The sequence below is a fragment of the Thamnophis sirtalis genome, unplaced genomic scaffold (genome assembly GCF_051295495.1).
Source record: "Thamnophis sirtalis isolate CommonGarterSnake01/CBP01778 unplaced genomic scaffold, rThaSir2_p1.2 scaffold_13, whole genome shotgun sequence".
NCBI lineage: Eukaryota > Metazoa > Chordata > Lepidosauria > Squamata > Natricidae > Thamnophis > Thamnophis sirtalis.
The window spans coordinates 8,041,301-8,049,773 of NW_028261393.1; positions in this window are offsets into that span (position 1 = coordinate 8,041,301).

An 8,473-nucleotide genomic window follows, 5' to 3' on the forward strand; every position below is an offset into this window, starting at 1 on the left:
TCTTTCATAGTGTTGGAATGTATGGATTGACAATTTCATTAGGTAGCACAACATACGCTCCAATATTTGAGGGGCTGCCACAGAGAGGAAGGGAGGGGGTTCAAGCTATTTTCCAAGGCACCTGAAGGCCAAACAAGGAATAATGGATGGAAACTGGTCAAGGAGAGAATCAATCTGTGTTGTGACTCAGCAGAAGTTTCCTGTGAGTTGAGTCGGGATGGAGGAATAACAATGCAGCTGGGGCTCGTTAGTGTGGTCTTTTGGAGATAAAAGGACTGATGGTGCCATGCCCTGGTTGTAGAAGTCAACGTTCATTCGTTTGTTCGTGGTTCGTCGTTCATCGGTCGTGGTTTGTTTGTGAGAGGCACTTGGATAAGTGATTTGCTTTCTGTAACCCTGATTCGAAGAGACACTTGGATAAGTGATTTGCTTTCTTTCTGAAAACCTGGTGTTGCTGTAATTAGCTCTTTGTTTTTGCATTCTGCTGCGTAACCTTTTTTGCCAGATACTTTATTTATGTTTATTTTTGGGTTCGCAGCCAGCGTGAACTAGGACTGATAAAGTTATTTCCCTTTAAATCTGTTTGACTGTCGTCTGTTAATGAGCGAAGAAGGGGGGTCAGAACAAATCTGTATATAAGGAGAAATTTTCTGACAGTGAGAACAATCAACCCATGGAACAGAAGTTGCCTTCGGAAGTTGTGGGAGCTTCACCACTGGAGGTTTTTCAAGGGGAGATTGAGCTGCCATTTGTCAGAAATGGTGTAGGGTCAGGGGGGCTGGACTAGGTGACCTACAAGGTCCCTTCCAACTCTGCTCATCTGTAATGTTTTCAGATTTCAGTAGAAGAGAATATCTGTAGCTCAAGGTTGAACCATGGGCTTCTTTTGGCTGGTAGACATTGCATTGCCCAACTAGGCAACGTTATTGGCACTGATGATGTTGTTACTTAGCTGGGTAATTCCTATCTGTAAGCCACCAGACAAAACAGAGAACACCAAGAATTCGACTGCTTGCAAATTTGCATGACCAAAGCTTTATGGTTGTTGCATTGCACAACGTTTTTGAGTTGCATTGTACTTTATTTTATTTTTTTTGCTCCCCACATCCTCAAAGGTCCCAAAACATTTCCGTGTGTTGGGTTAGAATAATAGAGTTTGAGGATGAGTCTCCGATAACCATCTCACCTTTCCCTCCCACTCTTTCCCTGGTGAACATTCAGCTGGGAATGTTAACATAAAGGCCAGCGGTTATCTGTTTATCCTACAGCTTTCAAATGCCTGGAAATGTTTTAAGTTCAGCAATTTGATTTGTCTGGTGGGTTCTGTGTTTTCCCGCCCCTCCTCTTTCTTTCCCTTTGAGTTTATTTTCTTAATGGTTTATTTTCTTCAACAAAAACCATTTGAGCCACAATGGTCATGATCCACTAAACACAAGCTTCTTCTTCGCTCTTGGAGAACTTGAAGCTGCTACATCTGTGGCTTGTGGTCATAAGTATTCTGAGCTTCTGGGCTCCCTTAATTGCTTTGTTTGCAAATAGGAACTTCAGTCTGGCAAACGGCCTCTGCTCTAACCACCAGGGTCAACAGTCTTCTTAGGACTGTAAGTGGGAGCTTGGGAACAAGTGCTTTTCCAGGGGGGCTGACTCCCCCCCCCAACTCTTTAACTCTTTCCTTCTTTTCTTGAAGATCTAGGCTCATAAGATTGGTGGTGGACACAGTCAGGATTTGTACCTTTAGAAATAACAAGCAATTGTTTTAAAAATGGTGTTTTTTTTCTGGTTGTAGAAGGAATTGCTACAGTGGTCTCGTTTCTAAACTTCCCCTAGCTTGATTTTGGTCTTCTGTAAAAAGGAAGGTTTTGTCTTTGCCCATCTTCCCATCAGAGAGAGGGGGGGGGGGAGAGAAAGAGAGAGTGAAAGAGAGAGAGGGAAAGAGAGAGAGAGAGGGAGAGGGAGAGAAAGAGAGAAGGAAAGAGATAGAAAGAGAGAGGGAGAGAAAGAGAGAGGGGGGAGGGAGAGAAAGAGAGAGGGAAAGAGATAGAAAGAGAGGGAGAGAGAAAGAGAGAGAGAGAAGAGAAAGAGGGAGGGAAATCTTGATGATGTGCGGACGGGCGGGGGAGGGAGCTGGAACCAGTTCTAAACGGCACTGTAGATTTGTGGAACCTCTTCTATAGAAGAGCTTAGAACTGGCAGGAACCCACCCCTGGTGAGAAGCCACAGTTTAATGAAACAATGGGTATATCGTAGCTTGTTATTCCTTTTAACTACCTTATTGAATTTGTGAAACAGATGCAAGATGTCTGTTTCAAAGGGTTGCTTTCTAGCCACATCCTTCTGGTTTTCCAGATTATTTAACCAATTTCGTTGTATTTAAGTACAATGACAATAAAGATTATGCTTCCACTATTTCCCAAGTGGCATCGTGCAAATGATGGAGAAGAAAGGGAGGGAAGGAAACTTCCTATGAGGCTAAACCTGAGCTCTGCCACAGAATAAGCTCTATTTGATATGCACACATACAGTATTTTTCCCTGAGGAAGAAGAAGGAGAACAAGATCTTTTGCTTCTCATCCCAAAAAATCTTGGACTGAAGTCAGAACTGAAGAAGCTTCTTGGATGAGAAGCGAAACTATTTCTTCTTCTTCTTCTTCTTCTTCTTCTTCTTCTTCTTCTTCTTTCTTCTTCTTCTTCTTCTTCTTCTTCTTCTTCTTCTTCTTCTTCTTCTCCTCCTCCTCCTCCTCCTCCTCCTCCTCCTCCTCCTCCTCCTCCTCCTCCTCCTCCTTCTTTCTCTTCCTCATAAGAAGATAATAGCCCTGGCTGGTTCAAGTTAAACTCCATCAAAGTCCAGCAGTCTGTTTCTTCCCAGGACCAACTGTGGTCAACCAGAGGTTTCTGAAGGACTTGGAAGGTGAGCCTTAAGAAAATACTTTTCTCCTGCTTTTGTTCTCCTGTACCTGGTATTTGATGGCACACTGCCCTCAACTGGAAAAAGCCTTGATTCTCGAGACTAACATCCTTCGATAGGACAATCCTTCATGGGCCTCCCTGAATTTGACCAAGATGCTTTGAAGAGCATCAGAGTCGCAATGCCTTGGCATAATGAATCTACGGAGTATGTGTATTAGCCATTGAGCCACTGCATCCCCTCTCTTCTTCTTCTTCTTCTTCTTCTTCTTCTTCTTCTTCTTCTTCTTCTTCTTCTTCTTCTTCTTCTTCTTCTTCTTCTTCTTCTTCTTCTTCATCTTCTCCTCCTCCTCCTCCTCCTCCTCCTCCTCCTCCTCCTTCCTCCTCCTCCTCCTCCTCCTCCTCCTCTTCTTCTTCTTCTTCTTCTCCTCCTCCTCCTCCTCTTCCTCCTCCTCCTCTTCTTCTTCTTCCTCCTCTCCTCCTCCTCCTCCTCCTCCTCCTGCTTCTCCTTCTCCTTCTACTCTCCTCCTCCTCCTCCTGCCCCCCTCCTCCTCTTCCTCCTCCCCTGGGAAAAAAACAGCCCTTTTGAAAAAGCACCTTTGAGACAACCATGACTTGGATGACTGAGAATCTCCACAGTCTCCAAGTGCTCGGAGGTGGCCGGAGTAGAAATTACTTCCTGGCAGTAACCTGTCCTCTCTTCAACATGGCTTTCTTCTCTGATGAACAAATTCATCTGTTTGGATAACTTTGTCTCTTGCTGGCCAGTGAGACTTTCGGAGTCCAGCAGGATGTGTTGGCAATGAAGACTGATACAGCGTGCTCCCTGTTGGGCCAAGGGTTAAAGAATTAAAACCTGCCCACAGCTTCTCTGCCAACTCTCTGCCGGCAGTCCCAAAATGAGCAACCGTTTGTGGACAGTGGCTGTTCCATATAGCCCCACATCCGGACTCTCCGTCGTTCTCAAAAAAAATAAAATTGCACAGAGCTAACCAGGGAACCTCCCTGCTTCACAGTAAGCTCTCAAGCCATCAGAGGGCACAACAGATAGAGGTTTGGAGAGTGAAGAGGCCAGGAAAGGATCGAAACATTTGAGAAGACACCAGTGCGAGGTAAAACTCTCTTGATTCTCTCTTTTTACAGCATTGCCGCGCAATAGGAATGTGGATTGGTGATTCTATTTGTCTTGCTCTTCTCAGATCTGGAGAAAGGCTGCAGCTGCAGCTGTATTTTACTTCCATGTGAACTCCGCAGGTTAGGCTAGGTTAAAGATGCTAGAGGCAAAGAGGAGTCACTGAATTTCCTTAGCCCTGCGGGGGGTTATTTGATCTCCCAGTTTCCTGGATTGACACGGTGGCTAAGACACTGAGCTTGTCAATCAACGTGGCACGACAAAACCGCGGTCCACTAAAGCGCGCCCGATTAAAGCGCGTACCTGACGTCATCAGCAGCGCGACAAATATGACCGCGGAGAAAAAAGGGCGCTTTAAAAAGCACTTTTAAAGCAAGCCGATTCACGTTAAGGTAAGGGTTAGGTTTAGGGTTAGGGTTAGGGTTAGGTTAAGGGTTAGGGTTAGGTTTAGGGTTAGGTTAAGGGTTAGCGTTAGGTTTAGCGTTAGGTTAAGGGTTAGGTTTAGGGTTAGGTTTAGGGTTAGGTTTCGGGGGGTTAGGTTTAGGTTTACGCGTTAATTTTAGCTTTACCGCTCACGGCGTGCTTTTTTCGTCGCGCTGTGATGACGTCAGGTACGCGGTTTCGTTGAGCGCGCTTTAGTCGACCGCGGTTTTGTGGTGGAACCGTCAATCAGAAAGGTCAGCGGTTTGAATTCGTAGTGCCGCGTAACGGAGTGAGCTCCCGTTACTCGTCCCAGTTTCTGCCAACCTAGCAGTTCGAAAGCATGTAAAAAATGCAAGTAGAAAAAGAGGAACCACCTTTGGTGGGAAGGGAACAGCGTTCCGTGCGCCTTCGGCATTTGGTCATGCCGGCCACTTGACCACGGAGGCGTCTTCGGACAGCGCTGGCTCTTCGGCTTTGAAACGATGAACACCGCTTCCTAGAGTCAGGAACGACTAGCACAAAGGTGCAGGGGGAACCTTCACCTTTCTGGATTGAACTTCCAGCTATAATATGTTTTTTTTAGTTTATAAAAACTCTTCTGCAAAATAGTGAGCGAGATGTTAAAGGGTGCCAAGTATCCGCGTTCAAATTCTGTGAGCAAAGGTGGAAGAAACCAAAGAATGCAGACTTCTGAAAATGAAACCTTCTGTAGAAGGCAAATAAGAGGTTAGGAAAGGCTCAAGGCTTTAATCCAGCCTTACATATAATGATTAAGGGGGTGGGGGGTGAAATACCAGCCAGGAATAGAATGTGACCGCCAGAAATGCTGCACAGGTCCCCAGTTCTGTGATGGTTATTGTGCTGGAACAATGTTCCACAATCTTGGCAATTTTAAGCATGCTGGGAGTTGAAGTTCATATGTCTTAAGGTGGCTAAGAGTCTATGAAGATTCTCAGTCCTCCAGGTTATGGTGGTCCCAAAGCAGTGGTGGGTTTCAAAAATTGTTCGAACCTACTCTGTGGGTGTGGCCTCCTTTCTGGGAGTGGCTTGCTGCCCATGTGACCGGATGGGAGTGGCTTGCCACCCATGTGACCGGATATGAAGATGCCGACGACACTTGTCAGAACCACCTTAAACTACCTCACACACAGCACTGGCATGCATAAGAATATGATGTAAACTGGTTTTTTAAAAGGCATCTTTGTTTGCGTTTAAAACAACTTCAACACACGCAATGTTCTGATTGCACCACAAACGCAGTAGTCATCCTTACCTTTCACAGAGCACAGAGTTTTATAAATAGGAGCATGATAGTGTAGAATAATCATATCCAAGGACCAGTGGTGGGTTTCAAAAAAAATTTGAACCTCTTCTGTAGGTGTGGCCTGCTTTCCGGGTCCACTGGTGGAACCTCTTCTAACCGGTTCGGTAGATTTGACGAACTGGTTCTACCGAATAGGTGTGAACTGGTAGGAACCCACCTCTGTCCCAAAGGTGCTTCTTCAAGAGGCAACTGGACTTCCTTGGCTTTTCTTTGAAGACGTTTTGCTTCTCATCCAAGAAGCAAACCGGCAGTAGTGACTGCCGGAACCCACCACTGGATCTGGCCTGTGCGGTGTTTAGATCTAGCCTGCGGGGCCAGCCTAAAAACAGCCAAGGACCAGCCCACATTGCCTCTGCCAGCAAAAAACGGAACTCAGGAGGGCTTTTCACTGGCAGAGGTTTGCTGGAGACCGTTGCAGCTGAAAACGGAGCTTGCGAGCCCGTTTCCGTGGGCAGAGCACTGGGGCCACCACAGGTACTCCTGACACAAGTGATGTTAAGCTGGCCATGCCCACTCCGACTTACCATGGTCAAACACAGCCCTGATGCGACCCTCAATGAAATCGAGTTTGACACCCCTGGGTTAGCCTATCATGTATGAACTCAGCCTTGTATCCTTTATTTAATTGTCTGAGAAAGGAGTCAGAGGAAGCGTTTTCAGTTCCTATGAGATCATAAGCTTTTAAGCGTGAAAGCAGTTCTGCCTTTGAGGTTATTCCAAGAACAGTAACTCTCTTGGAGATTTAACAATTTAAAATGGTTTTAAACTAAATTTTGGGTTCAGGGCCCAAAAAGAAATAGTTAATCCCTGGAGCACTCTGTTTGGAAAGGACAACTGGTTGCAAAGCAGGACACCACACTCAGCGTCAATTGGAGGGCCAAATAAATCAGTGGTGGGTCCCAGATTCCATTGCAACCGTACGGTGCAGCATGCACTTGTATCCTTACCTCCACGACATCTCCGCGATGCCTCCGCAACACTCCAGCTGCTCGGCGGAGCGTCACGCAGGTGCTGTATGCTCCGTGCACATGTGCGGAAGCACCAAAGAGCTCAAATAGAGGTAAGGAGCTCGGGCGGGCAGGTGGGCCCTCCAGAGCACCGTACTGGAATGGTACCTGGTGGTCCCAGCAGGCACCGGTTCCCCCGTACTGGGGTATACCGCCTGCAACCCACCACTGAAATAGATGCTCCAGAGAAAATGAATTATTTCAAGTTTGGAAACGTTAAACACACACAAACGCACACCTCCAGCACTACCTCTCGATTAAAAGAATGTTGATCTGCTGCCATCTTGTGGCTCACTATTGCACTGCAGGACTTGTTTGAACACTGTTTTAGCACTCTTCCACAAAATCTCTGTCAAGGAGACATGTTGGGACGTGAGAAGACCCTCGGTTTTTGATTCAGATATTTAAGGAATATTCCACTTTAGAGCTAAACATCCCAAGTACCCTACCAATCCTGTGGGGTGTGGTGGGCTGGGCTGAGAGAGAGAGAGAGAGAGTGATTGACCCAGCCAGGTTTCATGCCTAAAGTATAACTAGAACTCACAGTCTCCTGGTGATTGGCCTGAAGTTCACCCAGTTGGCTTTCATGCCTAAGGCAGGACTAAAATTTACAGTCTCCTGGTGACTGGCTCAAAATGTCCCAGCTGGCTTTCATGCCTAAGGCGGGACTAGAAGTCAGAGTTTGCTGGTTTCTAGTGCTATTAAAATAAAACAACCCGTTTCCCTAAAAATAAGGCCTCCCCGGATAATAAGCCCAATCGGGCTTTTGAACGCATGTGCTAAAATAAGCCCTCCCTTGAAAATAAGCCCTCCCTGAAAATATGGCAGCAGTGAGGTAAACATGTTCCTCAAAAATAATAAGACCTCCCCGAAAATAAGGCCAAGCGCTTATTTCAGGGGTCAAAAGAAAATAAGACCTTGTCTTATTTTCGGGGGAACATGGTATACAATCTAAATTTTTTAGCAGGATCATGGGGTAGTTCCACAGCTTAAAATGGGTACTTGAGAGACCGCCTGCTGCCAATTACCTCCCACAGACCCATTAGATCTCACAGGGTTGGCCTCCTCCGGGTGCCATCTACCAGCCAATGCCACCTGGCTACTACCCGGGGGAGGGCCTTCTCTGTGGCAGCTCCGGCCCTCTGGAATGGACTCCCCGCAGGGATTCGGACCCTCACCTCTCTCCAGGCCTTCCGTAAAGTCGTCAAAACCTGGCTTTGCCGGCAGGCCTGGGGGTGATGAGTTCCCTCCCCTCTCGACATGTATGGTTGTGCGACTGTTGTCTACTTTTATTATTTGTATTTTGTCTTTTTATGTTCCCCTTTTTTCCCCCCTTGAATTGTTTGCCGCCCTGAGTCCTCCCGGAGAAGGGCGGCATACAAATAATACAATACAATACAATTCCTGCGACCAATTCGATCTCATAGATTGGGCCTCCTCCGTATTCCATCGGCCAGCCAGTGCCGGCTAGCAACTACAAGGAGGAGGGCCTTCTCAGTAGTAGCCCCGACCCTTTGGAACGAGCTCCCCGTGGAGATTCGTACCCTCACCACCGTCCAGGCCTTCTGCACAGCCCTAAAGAACTGGCTAGCCCGTCAGGCCTGGGGACAAGGATAGTCGCCCCTCCCGAATGATGAATGAATGTTGCTTATTACTTTTATTATATGTGTCTACGTCATTGTT